Here is a 15,827-nt window from a genome sequence, read left to right as displayed (position 1 = left end):
TGACATCTGCAGCTCTTCTCTTGTCCACTGACGCAGCCATGCCATCATAGAGGGGTCAGTCTGTGTTTCACACAGCACACTGAGGAGTTTACACACAGATGTGCAGAGAAAAGCATGTGCAAAAGGCTCCTTCTGAAGTGGGACTGTCAAGAGGCCACATAGGACAGCTGGAGCCCTATGAATGTCACATAACATGTCCAGGATGTAGAACCTTCCTTAACTAGCTTCCCCTGAGGACTTCAGAGTGAAAAAGCTGCCCAGTCCTCATGGTGCATCACCACTGCACAAACAAGAGGCTTGTTAGCCATCCAAGGCACTCACTTTCCTCCCAGAAAGCACATGGTAAACCACTAGAATATCCTGACTGCTTGTTGCCTTTTCTTTTTTTTTTTTTTTTTTTTTTTTTTTTTTTTTTTTGTGGCATTTCTAAGAGTTAATCTTGAACATGCTGCAAAGAACTTCAGTACATGTCCCTGCAGATATAGTGCCAGGTTAATCTTTAGTGGAAAGGAACAAGCAACTACTACCCAAACATCAGTAATTTAAGACAGCATAGTACACATTGTTCATGCTTCTCCTATATTTTTGGGTTTGGAAGATATTTTTTTCTTCCCAATAACTCTTTAAATTTCAAGAAAGTGCAAAACATGCTAGTTTTAATATATCTAAATCTAAATGATTTTTTCATTACAATCATTCCTTGGTGTACTAGCTGCATGGTGATAATGGACAATGAATCAGTTTTTGATGGGAGCTCTCTACTGAGGGCAGTTGTGAAGAGGTTCTGGCTGTTGGTAGGTTCAGTGAGGACTGGTATACTTTTTGTACAGCCTTCCACCCAGTCAATATGAGCCTGCATGTAAAGGTTGCCTCCTGTCACACAGCAACTACTGAAAGCACCTAGACACTATCTTACTGTAAGAAACACTGCTAGTTAAACAGTGTTAGCTCAGAAGTCCAAGCTGCATCTGGAAGAAATGCCCAGCTACTATCATCAGTGGGTTTGGGTCTTCCTTCCTGAACAGTATAGCTCCATTTCTAATCCTCAAACAGTGATGGTCTTGCTCTTATTTCTCATTAGTGAAAGGCTACAGCAGCAGTACAAGATTAATGATTGCAGCACAGCCTCACTCAATACATACAGCAACAGCAGCTGTTACCTCATACAAAACAATATTTTTCTCTAGGGTACTCATTCTACCCACACCAGCAGTAGAGATAAGGACATTTACAGTTTCCTAAATTTCTTATCTTTATCTCTGGACTCATTCTTAGTGAATGTATAAGGCACCACTGCTAGGCATGAAACAATGAGAAAATAAAAATAAACCTCCACAAAGCTTAAAGGTGCACTACAGCAAGATTCAAAACAAACATCAAGGGGGTATGGCAACAGGCCATCTCTTCCAAAACAAGCTCTGACTCCTATCCAGACATATGTTTCCCAAAGGGTGAAACTGCCAAGCAGGTATTGATAAGAGAGGAATTGTTTTTAAATGCTTGTTTTTATATAAAAAAGTTAACATCTGCTGCTGAAGAGAACCTGACTGTTAACAGGAACTTTAATGCACCGTCCATGCAGAAATAACTATTCACCAACACCACAGAGATCCGACAGGACAAAAAATAGCTTGACTCATCCAGACAGTAATTCAAAGCAGCAAAATATATCCAATCCTACCCAAAACCCCATCATGCATTTTCCACGTGGAAAGTAGACGACTCCCACAGAGAATATCTTGTTGTCCTAAGCACTTCTGAAGTTGCACTAGAAAAATCTCTCTCCCAACAAGTCATGCAATATTAATGGATGCATTGCTACTTAATCACACATGTACATAATTTTGTACAGCTTTTTACACTTACATTGTTGCTAGTGACACAATTTAGCCTCACTGACCAGAGGAATGATTGAGCAGTCTCTGTACATACAATGTACATACAATGATCACTCATGAAAAAGCCTGTGTTGTACCAGTTGTCCTACATCACACAAAACATTTAGCTGGTTTATAGCAACAGCTGGAGCACAAACTGATTTGGGTAAGGCTTGTTCTCTTGGTGGAGCCCTAGAAGTGCCTGTCTGATTCAGATTTTGCTGAAGATGTAAACCTGCTCCAGTATAATTGGTCTCATTTTACGACCTTGGGTGAAACATCAGGCTGATTCTGAATGTGTGCATGGGACTATGGCTATCATTCATCACAGCATCCAGAAGAGATGAGAACAAGTCACCCACTCTTCACTGGCCCAATGTTTCTATCAGCTGATGGACTCTCTGTTGAGTGGAAAGGAGGGACTGCACATTTCTGAACCAAGAGGATTTCTCACATCACAAACAAGAAGGATGAATGTCATTTTAGCAGAAGACACAGATCCCTTTTCTTTTCATTTAGAAATGGGTGAAAACAGCTTGGACAACATGAAGTCTGATTTCTTCTAGAGCCTTGAGGTGGCCTTAGCAGAGAATGAGATATAATAGACATGTTAAAATAACTAGATCACATTTGAAAACATCAAAGAAACAGAAACACCACAGGCCACATTTTTAAAAACTGGCTGCCTGAACAGTGAAAGGAAAACTGTGTAAGCACCACCTCATATACCAAATATGCACTGATGTGTGTGAAAAAGGATACTCACATACCCCACCACCATTTCTCCTCAGGCAGTTGTCCATTCCCTTACAAAAACCTGGTCTTGTACAGACAGAAAATAATCAAAGCCATTTGTAAGAACACTTGGGTTATCTAATTTTGAAAACATACCCCTAAATGATACACTGCCTGATGAGGATTGGTATGCTCTACCAACATGCAGAGCTGTTGCCAATATTAGTATTCAGGCTGGTTCAAATTTCCGTATAAAGCTTGATTTTAAGTACATTCATTTTTGAGCACTCACATGGAAACACTGACTTTTGGAGGGCAGATTTTCAGTACTCTTGTTTTCAAATGAGCCTTTCAGGATATCTCCTGCTAGACCTCTCTCAGAGTCTGTAGGCAATTTTGGAAAGGTGACCTCAATAAAGTATTTTCTCTCTACCATGTTCCTTTTTTACCATGCTTCTTGGGAGAAGTTGTGCCATGGTGTAGTTTACAGGTATAGCAGAGAATGGAAAAAAAACCAGTCTGACAGCATCAGACTCTAAGCTATGCTGCAAGAAGAGGCGAGAAAAGCAAAAATCATTTTAGTGCATCTAAATGCTTCAGCATGAGGATTAACATTCTTTAGGAAGCCTGAGGTGAGCTGGCTGATGCCCTTCAGCCCAGTCACTCCAGCCCACAGCCCTTGCAGGCCCCTGGGGAGATACTGCCTGCCCCGGGCACGCATCAAGGGAAAACAGATCAGGAGGATGGGCGTGAAGCTGGCTGAGCAGCACAGAGGCTCCAGCCCAAGATTTTGCCAAGTTTTATAACAAACATTTGTGGGTCCCAATGAGAAACACTTCAAAACACTAGAGCTCACACTGCAGACAACAACTGCAGAGCACATGGCTTATTTATTTATTTATTGTCATTTATTAATTGAGAATGAAATTGTTTCTACACTTTTTAAACAGATCAGGGGCTGGAAGCTTGGAGGGAGAGGGTGCGTGGTGAAAAAAACTACTATTTGCTCAATGCAGTGAAAGGATCTATTTTTCCAACAGGGAAAGAAAGAAGCATCCTAAACTGATGCACTGCAACGCCACAGCAGCAGCTCCTGCAGACTGGGTCCATCACAAGCTGACCCTTTAAAACTTGTGAGTCAGGTTTAGGGCTCAGAAAGAGAGGAGCAAATAGCACTGATATGTTCTTCAAGCTTCCCTGCCCAGCTCTGCCTGCAGAGTGCATCTTCACCATGTCCTGCAATAACCTTGTTCTGCCCTTGTTCTCTGGGAAGAGACTTCTGTAATTTTCTCATGATCTGATTTCTTGCATGGATTTTTCTATAGCCTACCTCACCAAAACACAATCAGGGTCTCTAATCATGGAACCTTTACATGAGTCCATGGTGTCTGTCAGATTGAGCAGTGGTATTATTCCATTTATTTCCATTTTTCAGATACAGAGATGGTTTCCTCCAGGGCCAGCCCAGGAGCCTGGCAAAAACTGGGGAGAGGTGGGCTCTGGGTGCAGGCAGCAGTGCAGGTGGGAGGATCACGGTTCTTTGTCAGGGTCCACGAAAGTTGACTGGGAGTTATCATTGCCACAACCTCATAAAAACCATGTGGGTGCAAGCTAGCACATCCCAAACCCTCACATGTAGAAGTAGAAGCAGCTCACTTGATTGGTCCATTTATAAATCCTGTGGACTTGAAAGGTCCAAAAGGTCAGTGCCCTGTAGAGGGAATATCTGGCAATATCAGCTTTCAGCTGCCGTGACACCTGTCCGAACAATAATCTCCCAAAAGTACTATACATCTGCAAAATTATGAGCTTCTCATTCACATTTACAAATTTCTGTACTCTTTGTATTATTGCAATTTTTAAATGCAGCAGCATCATCCATGAATATTCAGAAAAAAAAGCTAAATAGAATTTAACAAAATAACCAAACTACTGGGGGCGTGTGTGTGCCTCTAAAAACTAAGACTCCAACGCTGATCTAAACCAGACTGTTTCTTTCCTTCCCCCCATCTGCCTCAGAGAACTGGAAGGGAAAAGACTCCATCAGTCTTGGAGTCTGTAAACCTTTCCCCTCCCTAATATCCGAGACAAGACTTAAAGAAGAACCAGTCTGGAACAGGACATGAAAAATCCTCTGAAAAATGACTGGAGGCCTAATGCTGTCACTGTCCCATGTTTATTTTTCTTTCTTTGATGTCTGATGTCAAAGAAAAAATAATGTCATCTGCTGGAAATTCAAACATGTTTGCATTTTGAGGTAATTAGAATTAATGTCGGAGGGCAAAACTAACACTGGGCCACTCCAGTCTTTCCCATGTGAGGAAAACATTCCGTAATGACTTACATTTAATCTGGGAGCTGGCAGACAGTCAGGAGCAGTACGGATTCAGGCAACAGGGTAATATTTCACAAGAATTTTCCTAAAAAACCAAAAAGTAAAGCAAAATAAAATAAAATAAATGAAACTAAATAAAACACATACCTATATGTGCATTAATTCATAAATGATGGCAGTCTGACTGCGTTGCTCCAATTCCAGAAGGGTGTAACTCTGTTGAAAATCAATGGCTGACAAGGGTGTAAATCAGTAATGGCAGCCCTGGTTCAAGACCACCACTGCTTCCTAAGTACTCTGCACCCACAATTGCAGCCAGATTTTTTAAACAGCTCAAGCCCCCATTCACATTCAAATAAGGGCCAGATTTTTGTAAGTGCTTAGCACGCAGTTTCTCCCCATTGTGGCACTAATGGCAACATGCAGAGCACTTTTGGAAAATTGATCATACATGTTTGTTTTGGAAGAGACCTTGCCACCCTTATACGTGTGGAGTAGCATCTCGGTGAAGAATCTTACTAAGCAGTACTTTTCTGTGTGAGTATTGCTGCAAAAGGACTCTCAAAAGGAAATTGCAAGCCAAGTTGCTCAATGCCACTCTGGATGAATATCAGAGACTCTGGTTATTACCAATCCATGAATACCTGGCCTGAATATAATAAAACTGAACTGAACAGCTATGGGTTAAACCTTGGCTCATGAGAAACAACTTGATCCTCATAGGACAAAAAGAAAAAAAAGGTTATTTCTGGACTGAGGACTTGCAGTTGAATTACTCAGCTGTCTTCAGGGGTTAAAAATAGAAAAGCAACCTTTTCCAGTTCAAAGAAAATAAATGGCTACACTTATCTGTGTGGGTAATTAAATCCAGCTGAGCTCCAAGAGCTGAAGTCTTCCACACAGCTAGTCCTTACTGAGGAGTAGCTTCCTAGCAGCATTTGACATATTAGAAAAAATTACATTAATAAAGATTGCTCTGGGTTAAGTATAATGCAGATTGTGCCAACATTCAAAGGCAGGTTATCGGTGATAGAAGTATGGAACAGATTAAAACATTCAAACACCAAAAGAGAAAACTTTCTTTTTCACATGAGTTGATTATGACATCAGCTGAGTTAAAAGCAGAACAAATGCTGTATTTTCCCTTCTGTAACTTTGCAGAAGTGCATACCCTGGCCCTTGGCATTGCACAGCTGTTGTGGCAACTCAAATGAGTGCAAGGATAGCTAATGCACTCACATGGTGTGTCTTGTGCTGCATTTCCACCTCATCACTTCCCCAAGAATCATGGGAACTCAACAATTATTTTCCCCTTTTCAAGCACTGTAAATGTGTTTCTCTTTGTCTGCTTTTTCTAACAGGTCATGTGGTCCAACAGATAAATATGAAAGAAATTACGCAGGGCCATTTCTGCCGGCTGGCCCAACTCTCACTCGGGGAGCTCGGGCAGAATGACTGTGTGTAGAAAGAAGAGACAGAGTGGTGAAGGAGCTGCTTTCATGGTTCATCTTGCTCAGCTGTCTGTGGTCACATCCTAACTCTGCTCTAGCTCCTTGTGTGTGCAGCTGAAGCCCTGGTCTCACACAAGCCTAGTTCAGTGGGGTGACCCTTGCTCTGTACTGTGGCATGGACTGTTGTAGAGGAGGTAGGTGGGTATCACATGCTGTCAGCTTGTGGGATGCCTTTCCAGTCTCTCCACCATGCTGTCACAGCACATTCTTCTACTGACTTCTACTTGACAGCCAGATAGCAATTGCAAAGGCAACAGATCAGCTGGAACAATTGACAATGTCTTTCTGCACAGAGGATAACATTTTAAAAGCCAATTTTTCTTCATGTTTCTTCAAAGCAGCCTATAGGAAAATGAAATCCCAAACTTTGATTATAATCCAGATCATCAGTCTTTTTAAGCCTGCAAAGCTGAAAGTAGATACCTCTTATATTTACAACATATTTTCTTTATTTAATTGTGGCCAAAAAAAGTAAAGCAATAGCATACTGTCCTTTTCAAATTTACATTGGCCCATACAAACAACTCCAAAGACAATTTCCCTAATCTGCAGCTGCCTCCCAGGCCTGGACTTAACCAGGCTGTTTTCCATGTTGACAAGACAAAGGCATTTCTAACAACTGTAGAAGCCTATTCCTGTGAATGTCAAGGCCATACAAATTCCTGGGCCCTGAGTGCTGCCTACACATCAGATGTGCTCCAGCCACAGCCAAGAAGGAGGCTAGAAGATGAGGAAGAGGGCTATGGAATTAAATTCTTGCTGTTTTCTTCAGCCCTGACCTCTGTTGCTTCCCATCTTCCCTACTCAGTTAACCTTCTCCCATTTTCCTTCCAAATGCAGGTTTGCCTGCTAGGGGCAATGTCAATTTATGCAGCTATTTGCATATACATACTAAACCAGCAGGGAGCTCTTCTTTTAGAAGAGCATTTGCCTCTTGTCTCCAGCCACCTATTCTTAGGAAAGGCTGATGAGTAGTGGTGCTAAATGGATTGTCAGGAAGCAAGTTCTGACAGAGAGGCAAGGCAGCACAGCTTCAAATCTCTAGGTCTTTTTTATCTGCAAAAAATAATTCTCTCTGTGTGCTTCTTTTCCAAGAACAGCACTACTATCACAGCCTGCCTTCTGCTCAATGCTCTCTCCCTATCTTATTACCTCCTCATGTTCTTCACTGCTTCTCCCCTTTGTTTTCTCTTTTTTAGTCCTTGTGCTTTCTCCTCCTCCAGCTCCATATAATTTAGAGCAGCCGAGGTTTGCACAGCATGGGTACAGTGAGATTAACCAGGTTTGGAAAGTTTGCCTTTGCTGTGCACACATGCTCTGTTTTCTTCCCTCCACTCCCAATGTAGAAAAACATGTCCAAAACTGCTGTGAAGTTCCTCAGTGAAGAGCTGGCACAAAGCTTCCTAGCCAGAGCAGTGCCATGCCTTTGTCTTGCACAGAAACCCACACACAGCTTACAACAAACAGAATGCCAACTGTTAATAAGAATAAAAAAAGCCTCCCCACACAACATGCTAGCACTTTAGTTAAAAAAAAAAAAAAAGAGAGAAATTAAAAAAGATATCACACAAATCACCAGTCATTCATTGCTTAATGTAGATGTATTGTACCCAAAGACTCGTTTCACTTCATTTGGTGTGAAGCTGTGGTAAGTCCATTAAAGCTGAAGGAGTTGCATCTGCCTAGAACTGGTGCAAGCCAGATCACAATCAGATCTGTTACATCTATTGCTATAACATCATCACCTTCCATATGGTGCTGCAACTAGTCCGTATGCTGAGCTGAATGTTGCCTAAAATCTGTTCATCCCAAAAACTGCATCCATCTTAGGGTCTCTTACATCAAGGGAAGCATTTCTGTGCATCCCACAAAGACATTGACACTGTCATAGGGCTTCTGAAGAGTTACAGTGTGGTAACAGAGGATTCACCACCCATCCCCACCTACTTCTGAACATAGATGCTCAGATCAGGCTCAATGGGAAAGAATAGAGTTGGATTTCCTTAGTAGAGTCTGTGGGGCTTTGGTCCTTTATAAGCTGTACACTGCAAACATGGTCCTTCACTTTTGCTAACTCACTCCTCACTTTCTCAAGGATGCATGTGAAATTTAACCCTTTTAATATAAGGTTTCCAGCTTCTTCCTCTCATCTATTACAAATAGTCAGTGTGTGGACTTTCTAATCCTGGTTAACAGCAGCTGTATCAAATTACTTAGAGTATATACCTGTGCCAGTATCCCACCTATTTTTTCTTACTTCACTGCCTTTGGCAGTGCCTCTGGCATCCCATTCCATTAAAGAATACAAGTTTCTTCCAAGTTCCTCCAATCCAAGAGTCTTCAACCCTGATCATAAGATTATATCCCTGAAAGGAGAGTGATGGCAACAGGAAAATTTGAATAACCAACATGAAAATGTATTTATTTTCCCAATAAGATTGTTACACCCGATCTTCAGTTTAAATGCCTGATCTAATGGGCAAAGGGATTTGCTACAGTTTTTCTTGCACTTTTTGCCTCACTGAAATGTCCTCATATGTATTGTAATCAACTTCCCCACTTTTAAAATATCAAATCTAAATTGCTAGTGATCAATACCATCCAGTGGAGCACAAACACTCACTGTCTATATTAACTCCTGCTTTTTCCTTAGGGGTAAACTGAACCTCCCCCAAACTATGCATCAAAATGAATGGCTTTAAATAGCAGTCATCTGTGGTATTAATCAAGTTTCTTCTTAAAACCGTCCCAGATGTGCCACTCAACCAGCTTATACTGGTTTCTGTAAGAACACCCACTGTTATTATTGTACCAACAGATTTTGCAACTTCCTTAATTTCTTTTAACGCATGAAGGTCTCAAGCTGAGATCTTTTGCAGCAATGAGGGTGTGCTAACAGCAGAGGGTTGCATAAATCTGTGCAGCCTTTCCAGCAGACCATGAGGGCTGTAGGTACAGAGTGGACAAGGGTGGGGTTACTTGGAATAGTTTGCAAGGCCTGTAATGCAGCTGACCATTTTCTTTAGCCTGGTAGCTACTGGAAATGGGACAGAGGAGCAGAAGATGTAAACTTGGCCTTGCACAGGCACATGAACACAGATTGTATGAGCCCAACTGCACTTGCTCATGTTCTTTTTATCCATAGTTAGAGGGACAGGGAGTGTGTCAGCAAACCTGTTAGTAAAGGCAAGCAGGTGGGCAGAGATCCACAGCCACTCTGCACCAAAGCTGCGAGGAAAAATGGTGTTTGGCCAGAGATGAGGATCCTATAAAAGAGCTCTCCATCTGGGATGCTTGGGACATTCTGAAAACTTTCCTTTCCACCACCCTCAGGCAGTGGGAAATTACTACCTCTTGTGTGAGTGGAGAGGAAAAGAGCTCGGCAGTCTCTGTTTCAGCATGCAGGAGGCAGGCGGGTGCCACTGCCAGGTATGTCCATCCTGGCAATTCTTTGGGCTTGCCCTGCATATGCACAGCCCAAGGAACACTATGACAGTGCTCCCCCCTGTTGCAAGCCCCCACAGCTATCTTCTGCATGCTTTGATCAGAGCAGTCCCCAGACTGCTCTCTGTAAGATGACCCAATGCTCTCTGGATGAGAAGGTTGCTTGATGTATTAGCTATCATACATTCTTGATCTGGTCTTTGTCACACTTTAAATTTGGCTTTGTCACACTTTAAAATTTGAGATTAACACACTAAAATCAAAATGATAAAAGCAAAGTCTAAGGAAGGCCCTGTGAAATGACACTCTAGATTGCTGAAAGTCTTTGTACTGCTAATGTTTTTCAGTCATATCCCTAATACAAATATCAAACAGCTCTGTGACTTTACAGAAATCCAATAAGTGTTTTTTATGCAATGGAAACATTTTTGTAAAGACTTAAATTTTATTTGGGAACTGGCTATCTGTTACAACCAGAAATTCAAGTCAAAGCAATGGAATAATATTTCAAAAATGATGAGAGCAAAACAAATAATCACATGAATGGTATTATTTTGCGAAACATGTGATCCTCAGTAATTTGTGGTTTATGGTCTCTGGTGCTAAAACTGTGCTGTGTCTTTAATCAAGCTAATTATGCAAAACTCTCTGAAGGTCACAAAAGGTTCAGGCAGAGGCTTTTTGATGCTGAAATGCAGACCAAACAGCCATAGTACATTGTTCTGATTAGAAACGAAGCACTACTTTCTTCAGACTATGACTGTGTTTGAAATTCCACTGTGAAATACCAGCATTTATACCTTATATACCCTCAGACTACTTTGCACAGTGCTGCAAAAAATCAAATTGCCCTCTCCCTCTCTTTAATGTGGATATGGAAATGAGCTTTCTCTTTCCATCACCGTGTTCTCTAAAAACATTACATTATACTTACAGCATTTATTTATTTTTGGCAGCCAGCCAGAGAAAAAAAAAAATTATCCTCCTTCAAAAATACCCCTCCCTGTGAATTGGATTATGTTGTAATCCGTTCTGGATCTACCCCAGGCCTACTTGCCTTCCTGGGTAAAATGACAACGTTTTGGATGGTCTGCAGGGCTGGGTGGAGGGAGTGGACCACCACTGGAGGAGACTGTGATACAGCCCAGGTTCCTCTCCCACTCCTTAATTTTACAGCCACAAGGAAAAGCCTGCACACAGAGCAGGCTTTGTCCATCTGTGAAGCCCACGCTCACCCAGGTCGCTGCCGCTCGGGAGGTCACGGCGCGGGGCAGTGCAAAGTGCTGGCACCAGCCCTGCCTTACACTGGCACGGGGGGCATGGACTGATCTGGGGGCATTTCTACCCCACCAGCAATCCTCAGGGCTCCAGCCAGGGTGTAAGCCATGGTGCCATGCCTCAGGGCCATGGTGTAGCTCCCAGGACTCCTGCAAAGCTTTCCTGTGGCTCTTTTCCTTGCAGGGCCACTGCTTTTGCTGCTTGGTTGCCATTTTACTTTGCTCTTTCCCTCTAAAACTGCTAGTCTACTTTATTTTCCTCTTCCTGAGTGGTCTCTGTGGCCTCTCCATCTGACTTTGTGGTGAGTTGGGGATCGCTGGTGTTCTGGAAACCTGATCACCACATCTCTCTCTGCAGTGTAGGGACCAGAACTCTCTTCCACTTACATCGAGGGCAACTTGATGACAAACTGAAGGGACTTCAGAGAGGGGAAAAAATGAGCCAGGGCTTAGATGTGGGCTGAAGGAAAATGAAGGGAATGGGCTCTGCACATATCTTAGCTGAATGATATCTAATTGGGCCATGATAATTCCCCATCAGTCTTAGGAGGATATAAACACTTAAGAGGCAAAGGGATTGATTAGGACCAGAGAAGGGAGTATAAGTGGAATTAATGAGATGAAATGGAGAGCAAGAAGATTTATGCTTTAGAGTAACATTTCCTATTAATGAGATCTACTACAGTGTGGGGTAGGATTCCAAGGAAAAGCAATGAAAACCCTGTTGCTTAAGTTATTTCAGAGAAAACTGGACAAAACACTCAAGAACACTGTAGGGAACAATTCCACAGTGACAGGGAATGGAAAAGAGGATCTAATAGTAGCTCTTTCCATTTTAATTTATATGATGACCTTATACTAGAGAGCTTTTTTTTTAAGCTGCCAACCAGTCATCAGTAAAAGAAACATGCTAAAAGTCCTTCTGGCATTCCACAACAGTCCCATTTTTCCCTACTTCCCAAGTCCTGTCTATTACACATATACGCTACAGACCTGATGATTTATAGCAGAAACGTCATCCTCCAGTCATCCCATTTTGCTGAGTTACTGCAGGGTCTCTGAACAGTGGTTATCTTGTGTGCTAAAACATCACAGCACAGTCAGATGATTCAATATTAATTTCCTGGCTTTGAAGAACTGAAAAGTCAAATCTTCAGTATCATTTTAAAACCATTTCTTTTTCCTATTACTTTTTCTTCACATACTCAGGCAACTGTGTAGAATAACTTTGGAAAATCTTTGCAAATAGAGTCTTAGGAGAAATGCAGTACTTGGCATTATTCAGTAAAAAGAGGAGGTGGGGGAAAGCAAAATGTAGAGTAAGAGAAAAGAAATCCTCACTGAGGACACTTCTGTACTGTTGACTTTGTAATACATACCATTCTATATTGCATTCTATATTTTTTGATTGCTCTACATCATATACATAAGTGACACACTCATTTTAATAAGGGAGGGCAATAAATGTTCCCTGAATGTTTAACCTAATAATTTGAGTTGTGAAGTGACAGCACAGATTGCCTGGAGAGGCAGAGGATAGCAGTTGAGTCAGCTGCTAGAAGTAATGTAGACAAAGCCCATCTTACTTTAGATGAGGAGAGAAGAGATGCCTGCTCAAGCTCCTTTTCAGCCATTTTTTTTTTTTTTTTACAGTATTTTCCATCAGCCTCTTTACAAAGTTTCCAGTCATCTATCTGCCAAAATATGTGCAGATGCATATAGGTCAGCTAAAACAAACATCGGTAGACTCTAAGGTCAACATAGATTGTTGAGTTTATCTTTTCCAGGGTTTCTGAACATTTTCCAAACCATGATCTCATATGACTACAGTGCAGAATAACAGGCCCTTTCCCCTCTTCTTGCCTGCAAAGAAAGGGCAGCTGAAGTGAGGACTGAGAGTGAAGGCTGTAGTCCAGCTGCTGACCAGGACCACAGACACCAGCTCCCAGGGCAGACAGGAGCACAGCTGCATGGCTTGAGTGTGCAAGAGTGAAATGCACAGGCAGGACACAAGGCATGCACAGAGAGGGACACGAGGTCTGCTGTCTGCCACATGCCCTGAGAATTGCTGATAGAAGGTGACTGATTTTCACAGACCCATACAAATATATGCCAAAGCTGTTCAGGAACTCATGCTAGCACATACTACAGCTAATGTTGACTTCATTAAAGCTTTCTGGTCAATAAAAGCAATTGTGTGTTGTCTAGTGGTTGGACTGGAAGACAGGAAAGGATTTGATTCAGTGCTAGCTGTGCTACTGACTCATGATTTACCCTTCAAGTAAGTCATTTGACCTTTTTGTAGTTCAGTCAATCTGGCTGAAAAATTGTGCAGGAAGAGGGAAAAGGACTGTTCTTACTGAAAACCACAGACAGAATCTCAGATGAGTTTTCTTAGGTCAGAAAAGTAAGACACAATATCAGAATGAGAGTCAGGATCAGAACCTCCCTGACCTTTTCCACTCAGGACGTCTGGTACTATCATCATTATCACAGCAGAAAATAATTTACTTCAAGTATTATTTCTAGCTCAGAAACCAAAAGGAAATATTCAGTGCCTGTGCCAGGTACATTCAGCTCCTGAATAGATTGAAGAACTCTCTGAATGGATTTAATAACGTTTGACTTCTCTACATGGATCACATTTAAAAAGTATAAATAACCAGAGCAAAAACTGGAACAGAGATGGATTTATATTACTAATATTTTTAAAATTTTTTCTGATGGGAAAATGGAAAAAAGTAGGGACTTAAAAATACCTTTTTTTTCCTTGTGTTATGCTTTCTGTCAGATTTTGTACTATAGAGACCTAAAGAACATTTTTTGGCAAAATACCAAGCTAAATATGAAGCGGTGTAAGTTCCTAATAATGGAAAGAAAGTTGTGGTGGGAAAGTGTCTAGAGCAGATTTTGTAGACAGAAGGTCCCCAAATTGGCTGCAGAAACAATTCCTTTTTCAGAATGTCTTCCTCATTGCAAAAATATAAATAGCTCTAATTAAAAGCCCCAACCTTTTTCTTTTAGTTTGAGTAGGAAGTGGAGTTGTAAAAGATTGATTTTGGCCAGTACTGCTATAAAGTGGTGAAAACAATAATGACCTGTAAGGGAAACTGAAATTCAATGGGGGCCGAATTTGTGGTTCTGGGTAACTTGAAAGTACCTTTGGTTTTGTGAGAAACCTCTACTAGACCTATGAAATCAGAGCCCTTCTGGATTTCAGGAACATTTGAACTAGAGTGAAAGGTCCTGACTGACAAACTGCTCATGTTGAGAACAGCACTCCAAATATACAGCACCGTGATACACTTTGGTGTATGGGGTCTTAGGGGGATAATTGAATCAAAATCCACAAGCACTCCATAGTGAGGGAATCATATGCAAAATGCCAAAGATGAGTGGGGCCATTGGATTCAGATACTGTAAATTTTCAGTGGAAACTGAGTCTGCTTCAAGTTTGATATCAGGTGAAATATTGATACCTGATGGTAGAAATATCAGTACGAGTGTGACTTTAGTATTGCAGCTTCCACATTGCTGACTTGTCAGTCATTTACCAAGTGGCCTAAAAGATACCTGCCTTATGAAGAAATGGTTATATATTTTCGCTGATCCAAACTTTTTATCTAGGTCTTCTGACCTTGTTTTCAGAAATCTCAGGAAGTGTCTTGCTCTTTGTCGGTCTAGATACAAGGATTATCAGAGCTTTTACGTTAATAAGACCCAGTAACTATGGCAGCATTACACAATAGGCGTCATTAGTGGGGAGAAGCTGGAACGCGGAGATGGATTTTATCCGTCAGAAGTTTTACTGCTGTAAAATGTGATACAGATAGGAATATTTTTATGAGTCCCACTTCTCCATCAGCATCATGAAAAGAAAAGAAGACTCTCAATTTTATTTTCAATTAGGTGGTAAAACATGACCAAGAAGCTCTTTGTGGGCTCCTGTGTATTAATCACCATCACTGAACTGCTATGTTAAAAGACACAGAGGACATAATGGACAATAGAGGTCTGGCAAGATTGCAGGGTAAACAAATCTGAACTGAAACCTTAGACTTCTTTGAACTCAGACCTGACCTTGTCCTAAGCTGCATTTACATCCAGAAATTATTCTCTTGGCTTATATACAGAAAGTCAAAGCTGTACTTCTAGACACAGAACACTGTGGTGCTCTGAAATAGTGACACACATCATGTAGCTCCTGGGAAGTTAAAATATTTTCATGTAGAGTTTGATAGTTGTCAGCATTGTAGGCATATCTCATCTGTTGGAGTTTTGAATAGTTTCAGGAGTTTTGCTTTCAATCTGTGCAGACACTTCATTTTTGAAATTCCCCTCTGTTACTTCTAGTGTGTAGGAGACAATAATTTCCCATTTGGCTATTTTTTTCTCATATGATGCAATCTGGAGGAGAATATTGTCTCTTTCTCACATGCTTTTAGTTCATTAATAAATAATTTTATACAGTCAGATCATAGTGATATAGCAAATTCAAGAATGAAAAATTTGGTCATAAAGAACAAGTGAAACATGACCACAGTACAGGAAAAACATTCCTGAAGCAACCCAAGATTTCTTATTTATTTCAAGCTCACTTTTACAGCAATATTGCATAAATTATGTTACATTGCAACAAACAAAAGCA

The 15,827-nt window shown here is 41.2% G+C and overlaps 1 long non-coding RNA gene across 1 annotated transcript in view; it reads right to left on the bottom strand.

Annotated features, from left to right (window-relative positions):
* LOC130249133 (uncharacterized) overlaps window positions 1-15,827 on the bottom strand; it is a 237,307-nt gene that overhangs the window by 29,995 nt on the left and 191,485 nt on the right. Inside the window, exon 5 of the long non-coding RNA XR_008839744.1 lies at window positions 4,957-5,032. This is a non-coding gene — a long non-coding RNA (uncharacterized LOC130249133). The remainder of the gene's footprint in view (window positions 1-4,956; window positions 5,033-15,827) is intronic.

Source organism: Oenanthe melanoleuca, chromosome 2, assembly GCF_029582105.1.
Source record: "Oenanthe melanoleuca isolate GR-GAL-2019-014 chromosome 2, OMel1.0, whole genome shotgun sequence".
Taxonomy (NCBI): Eukaryota; Metazoa; Chordata; class Aves; order Passeriformes; family Muscicapidae; genus Oenanthe; species Oenanthe melanoleuca.
This window is presented reverse-complemented; position numbering and strand designations above follow the sequence as displayed.